The sequence below is a fragment of the Bos grunniens genome, chromosome 17, assembly GCF_055505025.1.
Source record: "Bos grunniens cultivar Pamir isolate PY7600 chromosome 17, Bosgru_T2T1.0, whole genome shotgun sequence".
NCBI lineage: Eukaryota > Metazoa > Chordata > Mammalia > Artiodactyla > Bovidae > Bos > Bos grunniens.
The window spans coordinates 45,500,279-45,519,537 of NC_141181.1; the positions used below are offsets into that span (position 1 = coordinate 45,500,279).

At 45.2% G+C, this 19,259-nt stretch overlaps 1 protein-coding gene and 1 long non-coding RNA gene across 15 annotated transcripts in view; one reads left to right on the forward strand and one right to left on the reverse strand.

The window, feature by feature from the left end:
• EP400 (E1A binding protein p400) overlaps nucleotides 1-16,019 on the reverse strand; it is a 107,542-nt gene extending 91,523 nt beyond the window's left edge. For all 14 annotated transcript variants that reach the window (XM_086347198.1, XM_086347195.1, XM_086347194.1 and 11 more), the window contains exon 1: nucleotides 15,839-16,019. The gene's annotated coding sequence lies outside the window, so the exon portion shown is untranslated. The remainder of the gene's footprint in view (nucleotides 1-15,838) is intronic.
• Nucleotides 16,020-16,028: 9 nt separating this feature from the next.
• Nucleotides 16,029-19,006, forward strand: LOC147355279 (uncharacterized). Its single transcript, XR_015144403.1, has 2 exons — nucleotides 16,029-16,411; nucleotides 17,265-19,006. It is a non-coding gene; the product is annotated as an uncharacterized LOC147355279 (long non-coding RNA).
• The last annotated feature ends 253 nt before the right edge of the window (nucleotides 19,007-19,259 follow it).

Consider the following 19,259-nt stretch of genomic DNA (forward strand, 5'->3'; position numbering starts at 1 on the left):
TTGCAATGATGGTTACAGGAATGAGTGTGTCTGTCCAAATTCATAGAACTGTAAACTACACCTCAACTTTTTTAAAAGGTTCCGGACGTCAGTGAGCTTACAAGTCAAGTTATAGGAACAAACCCAATCAACTATAATGTAAAGAAACCACTTATCTAAAACAGCATCCCCCCAAAATATGGTAGAGATACCCTGGCAGAAAGCAAAGCCACCACCAAAGGCAAGACAACTTTGAACTGGTGCTGGCGATGCTCCTAATTGTAAGGTCTGTCAGAAGCAGCTGGAGTGAGCTGTTTGGCCCACAATTCGGAGGACACTGCCCGGAGCAGGCCAAGGTCGGCGAAATGGGTCAGGGCACTGCCACAACCTGTGAGGAGCAGGGACAAGTCCTCTGACCACTGCAGGCAGTGCCCACCAGTGTCACACGGGGGGATGGGGGACAGGCATCTGTGTGGCTGCTGCTCTTGCAGGACAATGCTGACATCCCAAAGGGGCACATTTGGTGCCGGGAAACCACCCTAAGAAATACCCACCTGGGCCCTGTCCTTAGTGCAGGTCAGGGGTCCCAGGTGAGAACTGGAAAGAGTGAGGGGGAAAAGGCTTCAGAAGATGGGGTCCTGATAGCAGCTGCTCCCACCCCACCCCCACTAGGCTGAGACCAAGCCCCCCAGCCCCTCCCGCCCCAGTTACTCTTCTGGGCATTGCCAGAGTCCAGGCAGCCAGGCATTGGGAATCCTTCCTTCAACAGGCAGGGCGCTCAGGTCAGGAGCCATCTCCCCCTCGGCCCCCACACCTCCCAAGACAGATCCGGCCCTCCCGCCAGTCAGTCTCCTGCTGTGGGTAGTTCTGCTCTGTAGTAAACAGCCCCCAGGATGGGAGGAGAGCAAGGAGAAGGGAACAAGGAGGAGGGTGAACAGGCCTTGGACACACAGTTCTAGATAGAGAAAGTGTTAGTTGCAGGCCTTGGAGCATGGATTCAGGGCAGAAGAGACAGACAAAACATGATATGAGTGAAGAGAGGACAGAAGACACAAAGGGTGTCCGGAAATACTTTCAAGTGGAAACTCCAGAAAGCAATTTGGCAGCAGGTGTAAGAGTCTTACAGCACAGTCACATCTTCTGACGCAGTCATCTGACTTTTAGACCAGCCTTAGAAAAAACATCAGCGTTGTGTTCAATATGGGCTTCCCTGGTGGCTCAGATGGTAAAGAATCCACCTGCAATGCAGGAGACCCAGGTTCTATCCCTGGGTCGAGAAGATTCCCCTGGCAAAGGGAATGGCTACCCATTCCAGTATGGATATTCACTACATTATTTATAGCAGAAAGCTGGCATGCGCAACAATAAACATCACTAAACTTTGATACATCTATGCAAAACAGCATCAATACTGAATATGTGACAGTGCACACACTACTTTTCTCCTGCTACCTTTCGCTGCTTCCAAGCTTGTCCTTAACTGGTACGTGCCATGGTCATTAGTGCCTTCACCAAATACTCTGATCCTCCTGGAGTATTTGGTGAGCATCTCCCAGCCCTGAATCAAGTGGTCACGTGACATGCTGTGGCAAAAACAGGGGCATGCTGTCTGCCATGCTGACTTTCTTCTGCTTGGTGGTTCACAGGGGCACAGAGATGAAGCCTCAGGGGGCATGACAAGCAAGCTAACTTCAGGAAACGTGTGGTGGGCACTCCGCTCTGCCTGGGAAGTCACGGACATCTGGGGAGCACCTGTTAACTGCGAGAACTGGGTCTATCTTGGCTGATCCAGCACATAAAACAATAAATGCAAAGAGACTGACAGATACAGAGACCAAACAGTGGTTGTCAGAAGGAAGAGATGGGAGGGGGCAAATGGGTGGTTTTGCCCATTTGCAAAGGGAAGGGAAGTAAGTGGTACAAACCTCCAGATGTGCATAAGTCATGGGGCACCAGGTGAAGCATGAGGAACGCCGGCAGTGATACTGTAACACCTTTGTATGCGGCCGGCTACAGATGGCTACTAGACTCATCACAATGATCATTTCATAACGTGTGCACATGTCAAATCATCACACGCCTGAAACTAACATAATATTGTACCCCAACGATCTTTCAACTAAAACTAAAAACAAGAAAACCCTTCCTCATAGAAGTGACTCCTCACCCTTCACTGCAGCCCATCACACAAATCCCGGCAGTTCTCGGCTGTAAGACACAAGGCCCCGTTGATGTATCTCTCCCTGCCTCTGTGACTTCTGGCTGTGGTTCACCCAGGGAGCCTCTCAGGGTTCCATGGGATCCACAAATGGGTGCCTCCCAAGAGCTGTAGACCAAAGAGAAAAACGCCTCCTACAGACAGATGCCATTTTAAAGACTCTCTGACTGCTGCTGAGATTTTTAAAATAAACATTTTTTTTAAGCATTACTAAATTCGTAACAGCTTTCTGTGAGGCTAGAGAACTAAAATCCAGAGTTTCTTAGATCAATCCATTTTAAAAAATAAAAGTCAAGGACTTCCCTAGCAGTTCAGCGATTAAGACTGCCTTTCATGGCAGGAGGCACAGGTTCAATCTCTGGTCAAGAAACTAAGATGCCACATGCCACACAGTGTGGCCAAAGAGTAAAGGGAAAGAAAAGTCAGATCTACTCCTGAGGTCCACCTACCCCCACACCTCACATCATTCACAAAAAAATTACTCAAAGCGGGGAAATCAAACCATAAAAATATTTTAAAACAGATGAGAATATCTTTATAATCCTACAGTAAAGAAGAGTTTCCTAAACATGGTGTGAAACCTAGAAACAAGAGAAGGGACTTCCCTGATGGTCCAGTGGTTAAGACTCCACGTTGTCAATCCAGAGAGAGTGGGTTTGATCCCCGATAGGGGAACTAAGATCCCACACACAGTGCAGTATCTCCCCTCAAAACAAAAAAAAAGAAGAGGCAGCACTCCCAAAATCATTTTACAAAGCCAGCATTACTGATAATGTAAAGCTAGACAACACCACCACAAAGAAAATTACAGGTTACCACCCTCAATGAACAGAGGTGAAAATCCTCCACAAAATATTAGCAAACTGAATTCAATGATACATTAAAAGGATAAAACACTATGATCAACAAGGACTTATTCCAGGGATACAAGGATGGTTCAATATCAAGTCAATGTGATACACCACATTAACAAAATGAAGGATAAAAATCATATGATCACCTCAATAAATGCAGAAAAAGCATCTGACAAAAATTCAACATCCATTTAGAATACAAACTCTTTTAACAAAGTGGGTATAGAGGGAACATATGTCAACATAATAAAGGCTTCATATGACAAGCTCATAGCTATATCATACTCAACAGTGAAAAACTGAAAGCATTTCTTCTCATATCAGGAACAAGACAAGGATGCCCACTTTTGCCACTTGGATTCAACATACTTTTGGAAGCCCCAGCCAGAGCAATCAGACAGGGAAAGGGAATAAAAGGCATCCAAATCAAAAAGGAAGTGGGACTTCACTGGTGGTACAGTGGATAAGAATCTGCCTGCCAAGGTAGGGACACAGGTTCAATCCCTGGTCCAGGAAGATTCCACATGCCGCAGAGCAGCTAAGCCTGTGTGCCACAGCTTCTGAGCCTGCGTTCTAGGGCTGGTAAGCCACAACTGCTGAAGCCTGTGCACCCAGAGCCTGTGTTCCGCAACAAGAAAACCACAGCAATGAGAAGCCTGTGCAACGAAGAGTAGCCCCCGCTCACTGCAACCAGAGAAAGCCCGAGCAAGGCAACAAAGACCCAGCACAGCCAAAATGAAATAAAATTTATTCTTTAAAAAAGGGAAGCAGTACAACTGTCACTATCTTCAGATGACACCATATGATATATAGAAAATCCTCAAGACTCCACCAAAAAAACTGTTAGAATTAAATTAATTCAGTAAAGTTGCAAGATACAAAATCAATATGCAAAAATCTTCGATTTTTTTCATACACTAAGAATTATCAGAGAAATTAAAGGGAAAAAATTCCATTTACAATTGCATCAAAAAGAATAAAGATATTTAGGAGTTTTCTGACCAAGCAGGTCAAAGTCTTGTACACTAAGGACTATACGACACCAATGAAAGAATCTGAAGATGACACAAATAAATGGAAAGCTAATCTGTGCTCACAGATTAGAAGGATTAATATTGTTAAAATGTCCATACTACCTAAAGCAACCTAAAGATTAACTGCAATCCCTATCAAAATCCCAAAGGCATTTTGGGGATAAAAATAAAAATTCCATAAAAATTTGTATGGAACCATACAAATGATGGATAGCCAAAGTATCCATCACGAATAGCCAAAGTAATCTTGAAAAAGAAGAACAACGCTAGAGGCATCAAGCTCCCTCATTCCAAACTATATTACAAAGTTTCAGTAATCACAATATGGTACTGGCATAAAAACCAACCCACAGATCAACGGAACAGAAGAAACAGTCGAGAAATAAACCCACACTTATATGATCAATTAATTTATGACAAAGGAGGCAAGAATAAACAATGGGAAAAAGTCTTGAAAATAAACGGTGTTGGGAAAAACAGCCAGCCATATGCAACAGAATAAAATGGACCACTATCTTATACCACATGCAAAGATTAACTCAACTTAATGACTTGAAAGTTTGAACAAAGATCATAAAATTCCTGGAAGAAAATACTGGTAGTTAAGCTTCTTGATTCTCTCTTGGAGACTTTTTTTTTTTTGGATCTGACTCCAAAGGCAATGGCAACAAAAGCAAAAATAAACAAATGGGAGATATCAAACTTAAAAGCTCTGCACAGCAAAGAAAACCATCAAAAAATAAATAAATAAAAAGCAATCTACTAAATGGGAGAAGATACTTACAAATCAAATATTTAATAAGGGGTTAACACCCAAAATATATGAAGAACTCCTACAGCTCAATAATGAACAATCGAAGTGAAAATGGACACGCGATCTAAAGAGACGTTTTTCCAAAGAAGAAACAGATGGCCAAGAGATACGTGAACAGATGCTCCACATCGCTAATCATTAGGGAAATACAAATCAAAACCACAAGGTATCACCTCACGCCTGTGAGAATGGCTGTTATCAAAAAAGACAAATGACAAGTTTTGCTAAAGATCTGGAGAAAAGGGAACCCTCCACGTACTGCCGGTGGAATGAAGCAGTGCAGCCACTGTGGAAAAGAATATGGAGGTTCCTCAGAAACATAAAAAGCAGAACCACCATATGACATGGAGAAGGCAATGGTAACCCACTCCAGTATTCTTGCAGAACCACCGTATGACATGGAGAAGGCAATGGCAACCCACTCCAGTATTCTTGCCTGGAGAATCCCACGGACAGGCAGGCTATAGTCCGTGGGGTCGCAAGAGTCAGATACGACTTAGCAACTAGATCTTCATTGTATGACAATTCCACTACCAGTGATCCCACTTTATCTGAAGGAAAAAAAAACATTAATGTGAAAATATATGTTGAAAAGATATGAAAAGATTTGAATTTGAAAAGATATGAACACTCCTATGTTCATATGCAGCATTATTTACCACAGCCAAGATATGGAAGCAACTTAAGTGTCCATTAACAGATCAATGGATAAAGAAATGTGAGGTGGAGAGAGATGGATGTGATGGCATATTACTCAGCCATAAAAAAGAATAAAGTCCTGCCATTTCCAATGACATGGATGGAACTTGAGGGTATTATGCCAAGTGAAATAAGTCAGACAAAGAAAGATAAATACTGTATGATTTCACTTGCATGTGAAAGCTAAGCAAAACTCATAGGTACAGAGAACAGACTGGCGGCTGCAGTGAGGGTTGGCTGGCAGGTGAAATGGGTTAAGGGGATCAAAAGGCACATATCCCCAGTATAAATAGTCATGGGGTAACAGTGTGATAACTACAGTCAGTAACATCACATTGCATATTTGAAAGTTGCTAAGACAGTAAATCTTGAAAGTTCTCATTATAAGAAAAAAATTTGTAACTTTATATGATGACAGACGGTAACTAGACTTACTGTAGCGATCACTGTGTAACGTATACAAATGTCAAACCATTATGTTGGACACCTGAAACTAATATAATGTTGTATGTCAATTACACTCCAATAAAAATAAGCTGATACACACACATTTCCAGGTGGCACTAGGGGTAAAGAACCCTCCTGACAATACAGGAGACTTAAGAGATGTGGGTTCAGGACTTCTTGGGCGGTCCAGGGGCTAAGACTTCACCTTAATGCAGGGGCGCAGGCTTGATTCTGGTCAGGGAGCTAAGATCCCATATGTCTTAAGGGAAAAACCAAAAAAACATTAAAAAAAAAAAAACAAAAAAAAAAAAACAGAAGTAATATTGTAACAAATTCAATAAAGACTAGAAAAAAAATTTTTTTTTAAGAGAAAGAGATGTGGGTTTGATCCCTGGGTCAGGAAAATCCTCTAGAGGAGGGCATGGCAACCCACTCCAGTATTCTTGCCTGCAGAATCCCATGGACGCTTCAGTCCACAGGGTCGCAAAGAGTCAGAAAAGACTAAAGCAACTTAGCAAGCACATTCAGTTCAGTTGCTCAGTTGTGTCCGACTCTTTGCAATCCCATGAACTGCAGCACGCCAGGCCTCCCTGTCCATCACCAGCTCCCAGAGTTCACTCAAACTCATGTCCATCAAGTCAGTGATGCCAACCAGCCATCTCATCCTCTGTCGTCCCCTTCTCCTCCTGCCCCCAATCCCTCCCAGCATCAGAGTCTTTTCCAATGAGTCAACTCTTCGCATAAGGCGGCCAAAGTACTGGAGTTTTAGCTTCAGCATCAGTCCTTCTAATGAACACCCAGTACTGATCTCCTTTAGAATGGACTGGTTGGATCTCCTTGCAGTCCAAGGGACTCTCAAGAGTCTTCTCCAACACCACAGTTCAAAAGCATCAATTCTTCGGTGCTCAGCTTTCTTCACAGTCCAACTCTCACATCCATACATGACCCCTGGAAAAACCATAGCCTTGACTAGACAGACCTTTGTTGGCAAAGTAATGTCTCTGCTTTTGAATATGCTATCTAGGTTGGTCATAACTTTCCTTCGAAGGAGTAAGCGTCTTTTAATTTCATGGCTGCAATCACCATCTGCAGTGGTTTTTGAGCCCCCCAAAATAAAGTCTGACACTGTTTCTACTGTTTCCCCATCTATTTTCCATGAAGTGATGGGACCAGATGCCTTGATCTTAGTTTCCTGAATGTTGAGCTTTAAGCCAACCTTTTCACTCTCCTCTTTCACTTTCATCAACAGGCTCTTCAGCTCTTCACTTTCTGCCATAAGTACGTACGTATACATATTTTTTTCTTAAAAAATATATTTCCTAGTTATGTCCACTAAGAGTCCTGAAAGCAATGATGCCCTGTAACTACCTGCTTACTTTTGCAAAACAAAAAAAAGGAAGTAATTTAGGAAGAATAAACCAGAAATGAAGAGGGGTGAGTGCAAGCCGACTCATAGGACAGTGAAGGCAGGGGCGCTTCTGAGTACACCATCTGTATCATTTTGACTTTTACAATCAGGTTTAAAGTGCTACATGTTCAAAAAGTAAAATTAAATCAAAAAGAATGAAGAACTCCCTAAAACTGAATATAAACAGAAACTCTGAGAAGGACAACATAATCACGAACAGAGGCTCCCTTGATGGTTCAGTGGTAAAGAATCCTCCTGCCAAAGCAGGAGACTCAGGTTCGATCCCTGCGTTGAAGAGATCCCCTGGAGTAGGAAATGGCAACCCACTCCAGTATTCTTGCCTGGGAAATCCCATGGACAGAGAAGCCTGGCAGGCTACGGTCTACTGGGTTGCAAAAGAGCTGGACACGACTCAGCACAGACAGCAATCACCAAGGGAATCGGGAAGGAACACCAATCAACTCCACGGCACTGGATAAGAATTAGGAGTCAGCATCAACTCATGGGTCTTTCCTTAAAACACATTTTCTAATTCTGTCTCCTGAAATGGCCTAAAAGCAATAACATCCTGGCAGAAAGGAGGGAAACAGGAAGCAGAGAGCTCTGTGGGACAAGCAGCAGACTACACAGCCTCTCCTGGGGTGGTGATGGAAGATGGAGAGAAAGGTTAAGAAATTTTAGGACAGTGGTTCTCATCTTTGAAAAAAGAGAGTCATGCCCTCATTTAACACTATTTGTATTTCAAAGTCATGTCAGTGGTGGGACTACAAACAAATCCAAGAAGACTAAGTAAAGCTTCTCCTTTCTACCTGGGGCTCTCCTCAAACAGAGCTACTGATGCACACACACTCACAGTCCTGAAAACCAAGAAGAGTTCAGATTGGCAGGTGTGGTGATGGGCATAGGTGGGTTAAGAAAGGCCAAGGTGAAGTTCACAGCTCAGCACCGTGGGAGCCATGTCCCCAGAGAGAACAGGTCTCTGCACAGCAGAAATGTGCACAGCATCAGCCAGGGAGCCTGGGGCCCGAGCGACCACCACCAACCACATCTCACTTCTGTGAGAAAGCAGTCTAAGGGGCGCCCAGGCAGGGACAGAGACTGACCCCGATCAGCAGAACCGTGGCAGCTACACCATAAGAACCTTCCTCCCACATCTAGCCACATGAAATCTCCCTCTTTTCCTGGGAAGGCACTGCCATTCTCCAGAACTTCCCTCCGCAGAGAATGTTCTCTGCCCTCTACTCCCTGGTAACTGGTACTCAAGGGCTTTTTATAAGCTGTCTTTGTGCTGGCCTAAGTGACTTGATAGACACCCCCAAAATGGACCAATTACATCTGCCAGATGGAGTAAAAAAGGGTTTAAAAATGTTAAAAACAATGCTTTCATTCACCTTGAATTGCTCCCCCAAATTTTTAAAAGATGATGGGTGGATGGATGTGTGACAAAGCAGGTCAGTAAAATGTTAATAATAGAAAATCGAATGGTGGGTATACAGGCATTTACTATAAAATTCTCTCAATCCTGGTATATCTTTGAAATTTTTCATAGTAGAATGTTAGCATCTATTAAGATGGCAATGTCACATGTCACTTAATAAATAAAGGGCTGTAACAAAAGTCCTATTTGCTAACAAAACTTCATTCTTCCACCTTAGAGCAGGTTATGAAGGTTCCATACTAGACCTTAAAATACGCAAGTTCCAAAAGATAAAACGGACTAAACTAATTTTTAAAACTGTCTAGGATGACTAACGGAGAAGGCAATAGCACCCCACTCCAGTACTCCTGCCTGGCAAATCCCACGGACAGAGGAGCCTGGTAGGCTGCAGTCCATGGGGTCGCGAAGAGTCGTACATGACTGAGTAACTTCACTTTCACTTTCATGCACTGGAGAAGGAAATGGCAACCCACTCCAGTGTTCTTGCCTGGAGAATCCCAGGGACAGGGGAGCCTGGTGGGCTGCCGTCTATGGGGTCACACAGAGTCGGACACAACTGAAGCGACTTAGCAGCAGCAGCAGCTGGATGACTAAATGCTGAGATGTGGATGCATATCAAAGTAAAAGCAATTCATTGTGTTCTAAAAAAAAAAATAAAAACTGTCTAGGATGCATTACATGTGCACTACAGAGAACTGACCTCTCGAGGGGCTGCAGTGGGAACAGGGAAGCCCAGACTTGATGCCACCAATGTCCCTTCTGATCAAAATCATGGTAGTAGTGGTAGGTCCTTAACCCAACGGGCCAGAGCCCCCTGGACTGCAGTTAAATGGGCTCTATTTCTGTTTGAGAGGAACATTCAAGACAAACCGAAGAAGTGCTTCTTCAAACTCCAGGCAATAAAGCCACAAAAGCCCAATTTATTATTCTGCTGCTCTTTCTCAGTCTTTTTTCCCCCTACTGTCCCCCTAAGAAGTCTATTGGTGAAGTTTTAAACCATAGCCATACTGTATCTCTGTGAACTATGACCCTTCAGGAGGCCACAAAACACCGTCACATCTAATTTTTTTTCACCCTCCTCCCAAGAACCATTCTGACACCCTTGTGGGAAATACCACCTTCACAGAGAACACAGGTTCTAATGCATAGAAAGAAACATTTTTGCTACTTTTCTGTACATCTAAAGTTATTCCAAAGCATTTAAAAACTAAATAAACCAAATATCCAATTAAAATCTTACAGTCTCAATCTGGATTAAGAAAATAAGACTCAACTATATGCTGCTTGAGCTTCCCAGGTGGCTCAGTGGGTAAAGAACCTGCCTGCAATGCAGGAGAGGCAGGAGGCTTGGATGGGTTTGATCTCTAGGTTGGGAAGATCTCCTGGAGGAAGGGTATGACAATTCACTCAAGTATTCTTGCCTGGAGAATCCCACGGACAGAGAAGCCTCAAGGGCTACAGTCCATGGGGTCTCAACGAGTCAGACACAACTGAAGCAACAGCATATACAAATGCATGGTATTCCTACTGAGTGACATGCCTCAATTTATTTTTAAAAAGGGCTTCCCTGAAAGCTCAGCTGGTAAAGAATTTGCCTGGAATGCAGGAGACCCAGGTTCAATTCCCGGGTCAGGAAGATCCTCTGGAGAAAGGACAGGCCACCCACTCCAGGATTCTTGGGCTTTCCTAGTGACTCAGATGGTAAAGAATCTGCCTGCAATACGGGAGAGGTGGGTTCAATCCCTGGGTTTAGAAGATCCCCTGGAGAAGGGAACAGCTACCCACTCCAGTTTTCTTTCCTGGAGAATTCCATTGACAGAGGAGTCTGGCGGGCTACAGTCCATGGGGTCTCAAAGAGTAGGACACAACGGAGCGACTTTTTACTTTTCCTATGCTGTTTACAATAATACACTTTTAAAAGAAATGGAGGGGCTTCTCTGTGGTTCAGTGGTTATGAATCCACCTGCCAGTGCAGGGGACACAGGTTCCGTCCCTGGTCTGGGAAGATCCCACATGCTGGGCAACGAAGCCCAAGCACCACAAGAGAAGCCACTACAGTGAGAAGCCCCACAGCAACTAGAGAGTGGCCTCCGGTGGCCATGACTAGCAAAAGCCAGCAGCAGTGAATACCAGCACAGTCAAAAATAAATAAACCTTCAAAAAGTAAAATACATGGATAGTGAGAATTCCCTGGTGACCCACTGGTTAGGATTAGGTGCTTTCACTGCAGAAGGCCAAGGTTCAATTCCTGGTCAGGGAACTAAGATCCTGCAAGCTGCCAGTGTTTAAAAAAATTTTTTAATTTAAAAATAAACCCAAACTGGACTTCCCTGCTGGCTCAGTGGTAAATAATCTGCCTGGCAATGCAGGAGACATGGGTTCAATCCCTGATCCAGAAAGATCCCACATGCCGAGGAAGCATGAAGACAGTGCACCACAACTATTGAGCCTGGGCTCTAGAGCCTGGGAGCCACGACTACTGAAGCCCACACACTCTAGAGCCTAAGCTCCACAGCAGCGTGGACGCTCCACAATGAGAAGCCCAAGCGCCGCAACTACAGAGTGGCCCCCCACCCCCGCCCCGCTCACCACAGCTGGAGAAAAGCCTGCACAGCAACGAAGACCCAGCACGGCCAAAAATAAGTAAATTTTTTTAAAAATTAAAAAACAAAAGAAGTGGATACCAAATCAGTTAGTTTGGGAAAGTCAAGAATGAGAAGAAAGAGCAAAGAGGAACTTCAGCATGCTCGGGGTACTTCTGTACTGTCTGACTATAATGCAGTGTGACTTGTTCATTCATTACTTGTATTAAAAGTCTGGCAACAACCCAAAGCCCTTCAACGAGTGAATGGATAAACTGTAGTCCATCCACACTGCAGACCACACCTCCACAAAAAGAGACACATTCTTGGTATATGCAGCAACCTGGATGAATCTCAAATGCATTATGCTCAGTGGAAGAAGCCAGACTCAAAAGGCCCCACACTGTGTAAGCTGCTTTAACTGACATCCTGGAAAAAACACAAACACACACTTAGGGGTCAGAGGCTACTGAGCACTTAGGGAGGAGCTGACTACAGAGTGGCAGCACAAGGGAATTTTTGGGAGGAAGGAACTTCTTTGTACTCTAACTATTGTGGAAATTAGACATCTGTCAAAATTCTCTGAATTCTATACCAAAAAAGTGAATACTATTACATATACATTAAAAAAAAAAAAAGACAGCTAAGTAAAGTAACAAAGTGAGGATGTCCAAAGACCTTCCCTTTCACTCAGAACATAAATGACTTCTAAAATTTATTTCTATAATATGATAATGCACCAAAACAAGATAAAAATTTCTGTTGATTAAAAATAAAGCAGAAATCACAGAGGGGGTGGGCCTGAGATGACAAGCCCAAAGGATGCTCTACCCAGAAGAAAACTCTTAAGGGTCAGGGTCTTGACTTCTAAAGGCAACAGGTACTTGGTCCCTCTACAAGGGGCTGAGGAGCAGAACCAGGCTCCAGAGGAAGATGTGCAGGTCACAGCTACCATCAGCTGCTCGCTATCCTGGAGGAAGGGGACAGATGCACCAGGCACTCACTGCCACCACAATGGGAACATGGGACCTGGGGTGCGGGTGCGCGGCTATGTGCAGATCTGTTGGAGGGGGTGGGGCCTGCTGTGCAGAGAGAATGCCAACAAGAGAACTCAAAACAGAAGATGGATGAAGATCCTGTCCATCTGAAGGGCACCACACTGCCAGTGTGGGACATCCAGCTTCACACAAGGCCCTTGAATGTGAAATCCAGTAGCTAATCCTTCCTTCAACAGCCTCAAGAGCTCTCATCTTCCACTGGAGGGGTCAAATCCAATTCTTTTCATTTCTACCTACGAAACCCAACATCTACATCAAACCTCACCTCCTGCATAAGCTTCTCTCTACTAGAAAAGCCAACTTCTCTCCTCTAACTTACAGCAGGTGAAGTCTATTCCTCAGCAACCCCTATAACTTTTAATACCCTGTAGGCCTAGGTCCCTACCAAATTAATCTGCTTTAGGAAAGAATTTGTTCATTTATTTACTTACTCAACATTTATTAAGCATATACTGCATCAGACAAGATCTGAAGCACTGTGTGTAGGAGAGTGAACAAAGCGTAGTTCCTGCCCCTAGGCTGGGGGTGAGGGGAGCGGGCAGTGAGGCAATGAACAAAACCGTAAGTGCCAGACCATCCGTGCAATGGCAAAGTCAGGATAAGGGATAGGAGGGTGTGGGCGAGAGGACAAGGCCCTGGGTTACCCAGCAGCCTCTCTGAGGAGGGAACTTCTGAAAAGAGAACTGAGTAAGAACCAGACCTGTGGCACGCAGGAACCTGATGTTTCAGGCAGAGCCGATGTGGGCCCAGGCACAGAGCTAGGTGTAGCTGGAGCCAGGTGACAACCAGTGGAGTGTCAGGACATGAAGTCACAGGGCAGCAGGAACCTAGCCACAAGGAGCTTCATAAACTGCCTTAGGGAGTCTAGCTTTTTTTTCTGAGGGAGATGAGAAACCACGGAGGGCTCTGAGCTAAGCAGTGCATCACCCAGATCTGTATTAACAGTCAACTGCAGAGCAGCTCAGCTCAGGTGAGTAGAGAGCAGGGAGGTCACTGGAATAACCCAGGCAAGATGATGTAGAGGGCTTAAATGACAGCTGCACCCAAAAAGGCAGTGAGAAGCGTCAGGTTTGAGTGCCGACCAATCAAATTTGGTACCTGGAAGAAATGCAGACACCACACAAGGAGCTCTGTGCTGAGCAATAGGAGAAGGGAGTTACCTCTGACTGAGATGCAACAAGGTATCAGTAGATTGCACACAAGTAAAAGTGGTTGTTTGGAACCCGAAGATCCAGCTAGGAGCTACACATTCTGGGAGTATTGACAAGTGGCCTAGCCATGACCCTGGATGAGATCACCCCAGGGTACAGACCAGAGAGGAGGTGGGAGGACCACTCTGAGGCAGTACAATTTTTAGCAGTTAAGGAGATGAGAAGGAACCAGCAAGGAGGCTAGGGACAGCAGCCTTCAAGATAAAAGGACAACCAAATGAGTTGTGTCCCAGGGCCACCAAGGGAGAGTGATTCAAGAAAGCCATGGGAGGCCGAACCAAAGGCTACTAACAGGGGGACTTGGCAATATAGTGGTCCCTAACCAAGGCAATGGCACCCCACTCCAGTACTCTAGCCTGGAAAATCCCATGGATGGAGGAGCCTGGTAGGCTGCAGTCCATGGGGTCGCTGAGGGTCGGACACGACTGAGTGACTTCACTTTCACTTTTCACTTTCACGCATTGGAGAAGGAAATGGCAACCCACTCCAGTGTTCTTGCCTGGAGAATCCCAGGGATGGGGGAGCCTGGTGGGCTGCCATCTCTGGGGTGGCACAGAGTCAGACACCACTGAAGTGACTTAGCAGCAGCAGCAGCAGCAACCCCAAGAGGAGCTGTTTCAGAGGAGAGGAGGGACCAAAAGCTTAGCCTGAACCATGTTCAAGAGAAATGAGAGAAGAGGAAATAGGAGTTCAGGATTCTTCCCAATTCTGGTATAAAAGGAAGCAAAGACCAAGAAAGGGTTTCCCTGGTAGCTCAGTGGTAAAGAATACTCCTGCCAATGCAAGAGATGAGGGTTTAATTCCTGTGTTGAGAAGATCCCCTAGAGAAGGAAATTACAACCCACTCCAGTATGCTTGCCTGGGAAATCCCACAGAGGAGCCTGGTGGGCTACAGTCCAGGGGATTGCAAAAGAGTCAGACAAGACTTAGCAAGTAAACAAGAAGATCTGAAGATCTAGAAAAGGTAACGGTAGCTGGGGGGTTTGCATACTGATGGAAATACTCTGGAGAGAAGAACTGAAGGCAAAACAAAATATTAGAGCCACGGGCTGGAGAAGGCAAGAAGGGGTGGATCCAACAGGAGAGATTAAATGGCCAATGGCTTACAGATATTGTCCTACTAACAGCAACTGTTGTGGAAGATTTAATGGCACCTGATCATGCTAACTACATGTTTTTAAAAGCACATAAAACATTGTACAATAAAAAAATTAAATGAAAAGGACAAGAGGCCACAAAGAAACTGTTAATTATGCGTATCTTTGGGTGGTTGAATGATTTAGTTTTAAGACGTATTTTTACTTTTCCCCCAATCATTCAGAAAGCATATTTCTATTTCATTGGTTTCACTAAAAAAGTCACAGAAACTATTTCATGGTACATATCACGTAAAAAAGAAAAATGCAATCCATCAGAAAACACAAATAAACGAAGAGAAAAAACGTACTATAACCCCCAGGTTAAACACTACTAGCATCCCGCTCTATTATTTTTCTCTTAACTGATAAGCTGACGTCTGAGCAGAGAGGCGGGTTGCAGACCTCTGCAGGAAGGTGAGTTCCGGGCAGGGGCGGGCGCGCAACGCAAAGGCCCGGGAGCGAAAAGGCTTCGCCACTTAAGGGATGCTAGTGGGCGGCGGAGAGGAGCTGGAGGGAGCGGCGCAGGGGGTTCCTGGACGACGTCTGACAAGTCACTTTCCCTCTGCACCTCTGCTTACCCCTGCGCGGTGCACCTCGCGCGAAGAAGCAAAGTGGTGCAATCCCCATCCTGTGGAAGGAAGGAGTCGAGCATCGAACCCGGAAAACCAAGTGAAAAGAAAGCACCGGACCTAACTTTAACCCCGCGCAGAAAAAACAACGCGAGGCGCCCCGCTCACAGGGAGGAACGAGCCGGCAGGCAGGGAACCCGCAGCACCCCCGGCCGCCGGCGGCCCCCGTCACGACCCGCGGTCCCCGCACAGATTCAGTGCCGTCCCACAGCCAGCGCCGCTCCGGGCCTCCCTCCTCGGCGCGGCCCGGGGGCTCCAGGGCGAACCGAGGCCGGGGCGCGGGCCATCTAACCCGCAAGTCGGTCGTCCGCGCCACGCCCACACCTACCCCAGGTGTGGGCCGCGTTCCTCAGCTCTGGGGCTGGGTCTGGGGTCCGGGCCCAGACAGCGCCGTTCGGCTCAACACATCCGGGGCCCGGCCGGAAGAAGCGGCGGCGCGGCTGCTACGGCGAGCCGGAAGGGACGCGCGCTGCGCGCTCGCAGCTGCGCGTTGGTGTGACGTCGGCGGAGCGGGAGGCGCCGAGGGGGCTGGGAGAGCTAGACAGGCAAGGCGAGGGCGAGGGCCGATGGGCTGGCGGCGGAGCGGTTCCGAGTTTGTGAGGAGTGGAGGTTGCCATGAGGGCGCTGCGTAGACGACGGTGTGGGCATGCGTTCACTCCGGCCAGCCGGATCGAGCGTTCAGCGCCGGCTCTAGGTTTGGGGAGGAGACCTCGAATGCCTGTGGAGCCGCCTTTTCGAGAAGTGGGGTTGGCTGGGGCGAGGGGCTGACAACCCGGCGGACCAAGCAGGTGAAAAGGCCAGTCCAGGGTTGAGTGAGGAGGAGGTGCAGAAACGGGGCGGGGCAGAGAAAGTCATACCTCAGAAGCAAACAAAAGGACACGGGGAGACCGGGTGTCCACCTGTAAGTGTACTCAACTCAGCTTATTGATTGCTCAAAGCCAATAAAGAGAGGCAGGAGTCAGGAGAAAGGGAAGGTGCTTTAATCAGAAAAACTGGCAATCGGAACTGCCAGTGGTTAAGAATCCCCCTTGCAGTGCAGAGGACAGAGGTTTGATTCCTCCTCAGGCAACTAAGTCCGTGTACCGCAACTGTAGAATCTGTGCAGGGCAACAAGAGAGGACAGAGATCCTGTGTGCTATAACTAAGACCTGACACAACCAAAATAATTTTTGAAAAGAAAAAGAAATCTGGTGTTCTAGGCAGGAGGTGTTCTTATGTCCTGAGGCCAACTCTGAAGATTCTGCTCAGCCTTGACAGTTTTTAAAGGGAAAAAGCGGAGAGAACCTCAGGGAATCGTCAATCTGGAGGGTGGGCTCTGCATCCTTTTCCTCCGTGTGCAGACTGGCTGACTCTTCAGATGTTGCACAAGTGATCTGCCCTCTGGATTGCTGAGGGAGCCGCTGTGTAGTCATTCTTTAACTTCTTCATTCTGACTTCTTTCAACGTAGGAAAAGAATCAATACGTTAGGCGCAGGCATAGTGGGCAATAAGGAAAGCACAAGTCAGGAGTTCGGTTAAATTACTCAGTGATCTCATTCCTGTAATTAGGTTCTTAGATGGGGGAACAGTGGAAACAGTGTCAGACTTTATTTTGGGGGGCTCCAAAATCACTGCAGATGGTGATTGCAGCCATGAAATTAAAAGACGCTTACTCCTTCGAAGGAAAGTTATGACCAACCTAGATAGCATGTTAAAAAGCAGAGACATTACCTTGCCAACAAAGGTCTGTCTAGTCAAGGCTATGGTTTTTCCAGGGGTCATGTATGGATGTGAGAGTTGGACTGTGAAGAAAGCTGAGCGCCAAAGAATTGATGCTTTTGAACTGTGGTGTTGGAGAAGACTCTTGAGAGTCCCTTGGACTGCAAGGAGATCCAACCAGTCCATTCTAAAGGAATTCTAAAGTCCTGGGTGTTCTTTGGAAGGAATGATGCTAAAGCTGAAACTCCAGTACTTTGGTCACCTCATGCGAAGAGTTGACTCATTGGAAAAGACTCTGATGCTGGGAGGGATTGGGGGCAGGAGGAGAAGGGGACGACAGAGGATGAGATGGCTGGATGGCATCACTGACTCGATGGACGTGAGTCTCAGTGAACTCCGGGAGTTGATGATGGACAGGGAGGCCTGGCGTGCTGCGATTCATGGGGTCGCAAAGAGTCGGACAGGACTGAGCGACTGAACTGAACTGAAGGTCAGAGGGGGACAGAAGTGGGCCAATAAAGGGACAAAAGAGCTGCTGTCATAAAGAATGGAGTTGGATCCCAACCTTATGCTTTATGCAAAACTGAAGTCAAAATGGATCAAAGACCTAAATGTAAGTACTAAAGTTACAAAACTTTCAAAGAGAAACATAGATACAAATCTTCAGTATCATAAATCAGGCACTGATTTTTTATGACACCAAAAACAAAAGTAACAACAACAAAAAAAATAGGTTGGACATCATCAAAATAAAAAAACTTGTGCTTCAGATGACACCATTAAGAAAAGACAACCCACAGAATGAGAGAAAATATTTGCAAATTATATATCAAATAAGGGACTTGTATCCAGAATACAGAACTTGCAACTAAATAATTAAAAGACAATTAATTCTAAAACTGGCAAAGGAATGGATAACAAGATCCTGCCATATACCATAGGGAATTATGTTCAATATCCTGTGACAAACCATCATGGAAAAGAATATGAAAAAGATTATATATCTACATATTCACACACACATATGTGTGTGTGTATGTATATGCTCGGTCGTGTCCAACTTTTTGGGACCCCCTGGACAGCCAGCTCCTCTGTCCAAAAAAATTTTCGAGGCAAGAATACTGCAGTGGGTTGCCATTTTCTACTCCAGGGTATCTTCCCGATCCAGGGTTCATACCCAGTTCTCTTGCATCTCTTGCATTGGTAACAGGCGGACTCTTTACCACCGTGCCACCTGGGAAGCCCATACTTGGAATAACTTGAAACAGTATAGATTTTTTAATACTTAATTTGAGCAGATGACTTGAAACAGTATAGATGTTGTACACTTACCTGACCAACTTTTTTTTAATTACATTATAAAAAATGCATGTTACCTTAGAAAAGTTAATCTATTTGCTGTTTTACTCTTTTGCAAAAACATTTGCTCTAATGAAGGAATTTGTTTTTTCCAAAATGTACAGTTCCGAAATGTACAAAATGCATTTTATAATATTTACTGCTTTATTCCTAATTCTGCTTTAAAGTATTGAACTGGGCATAAAACATGAAAATATTAATCCAGAACCTGTATAAACGATGTTGCTTAAAATCTGTATTATTACCATGTTGGAAATCCAGACTGCTTTTGTGATGTTTCAAATTAAAAAAAAAGTAATCCTCTTCCTTACCTAGCTATCTATCTATATATATAGTTATATATATATGTAAAGCTGAATCACTTTGCTGTACAAAAGAAATTAACACAACATTGTAAATCAACTATACTTCAATTAAAAAAACATTTTTAATGGGCAAAGGACTTGAATACATGCCTCAAAAGAAGATGTACAAATAAGCACATGAAAAGATGTTCAGCAACATTAGGGATCAGGGAAATATAAACCAAAACCACTAGGATGGCTTAAACCAAAGAATCAGGTAAGAAGTGTTCACAAGCCCATTGGAAAAATCAGAAACCTCACCTGCTGCTAGTCAGAATTTAAAATGATGCAGTCAGGGACTTCCCCGGTGGTCCAGTGACTAAGCCACAGTCTGAATGCAGGGGGCTT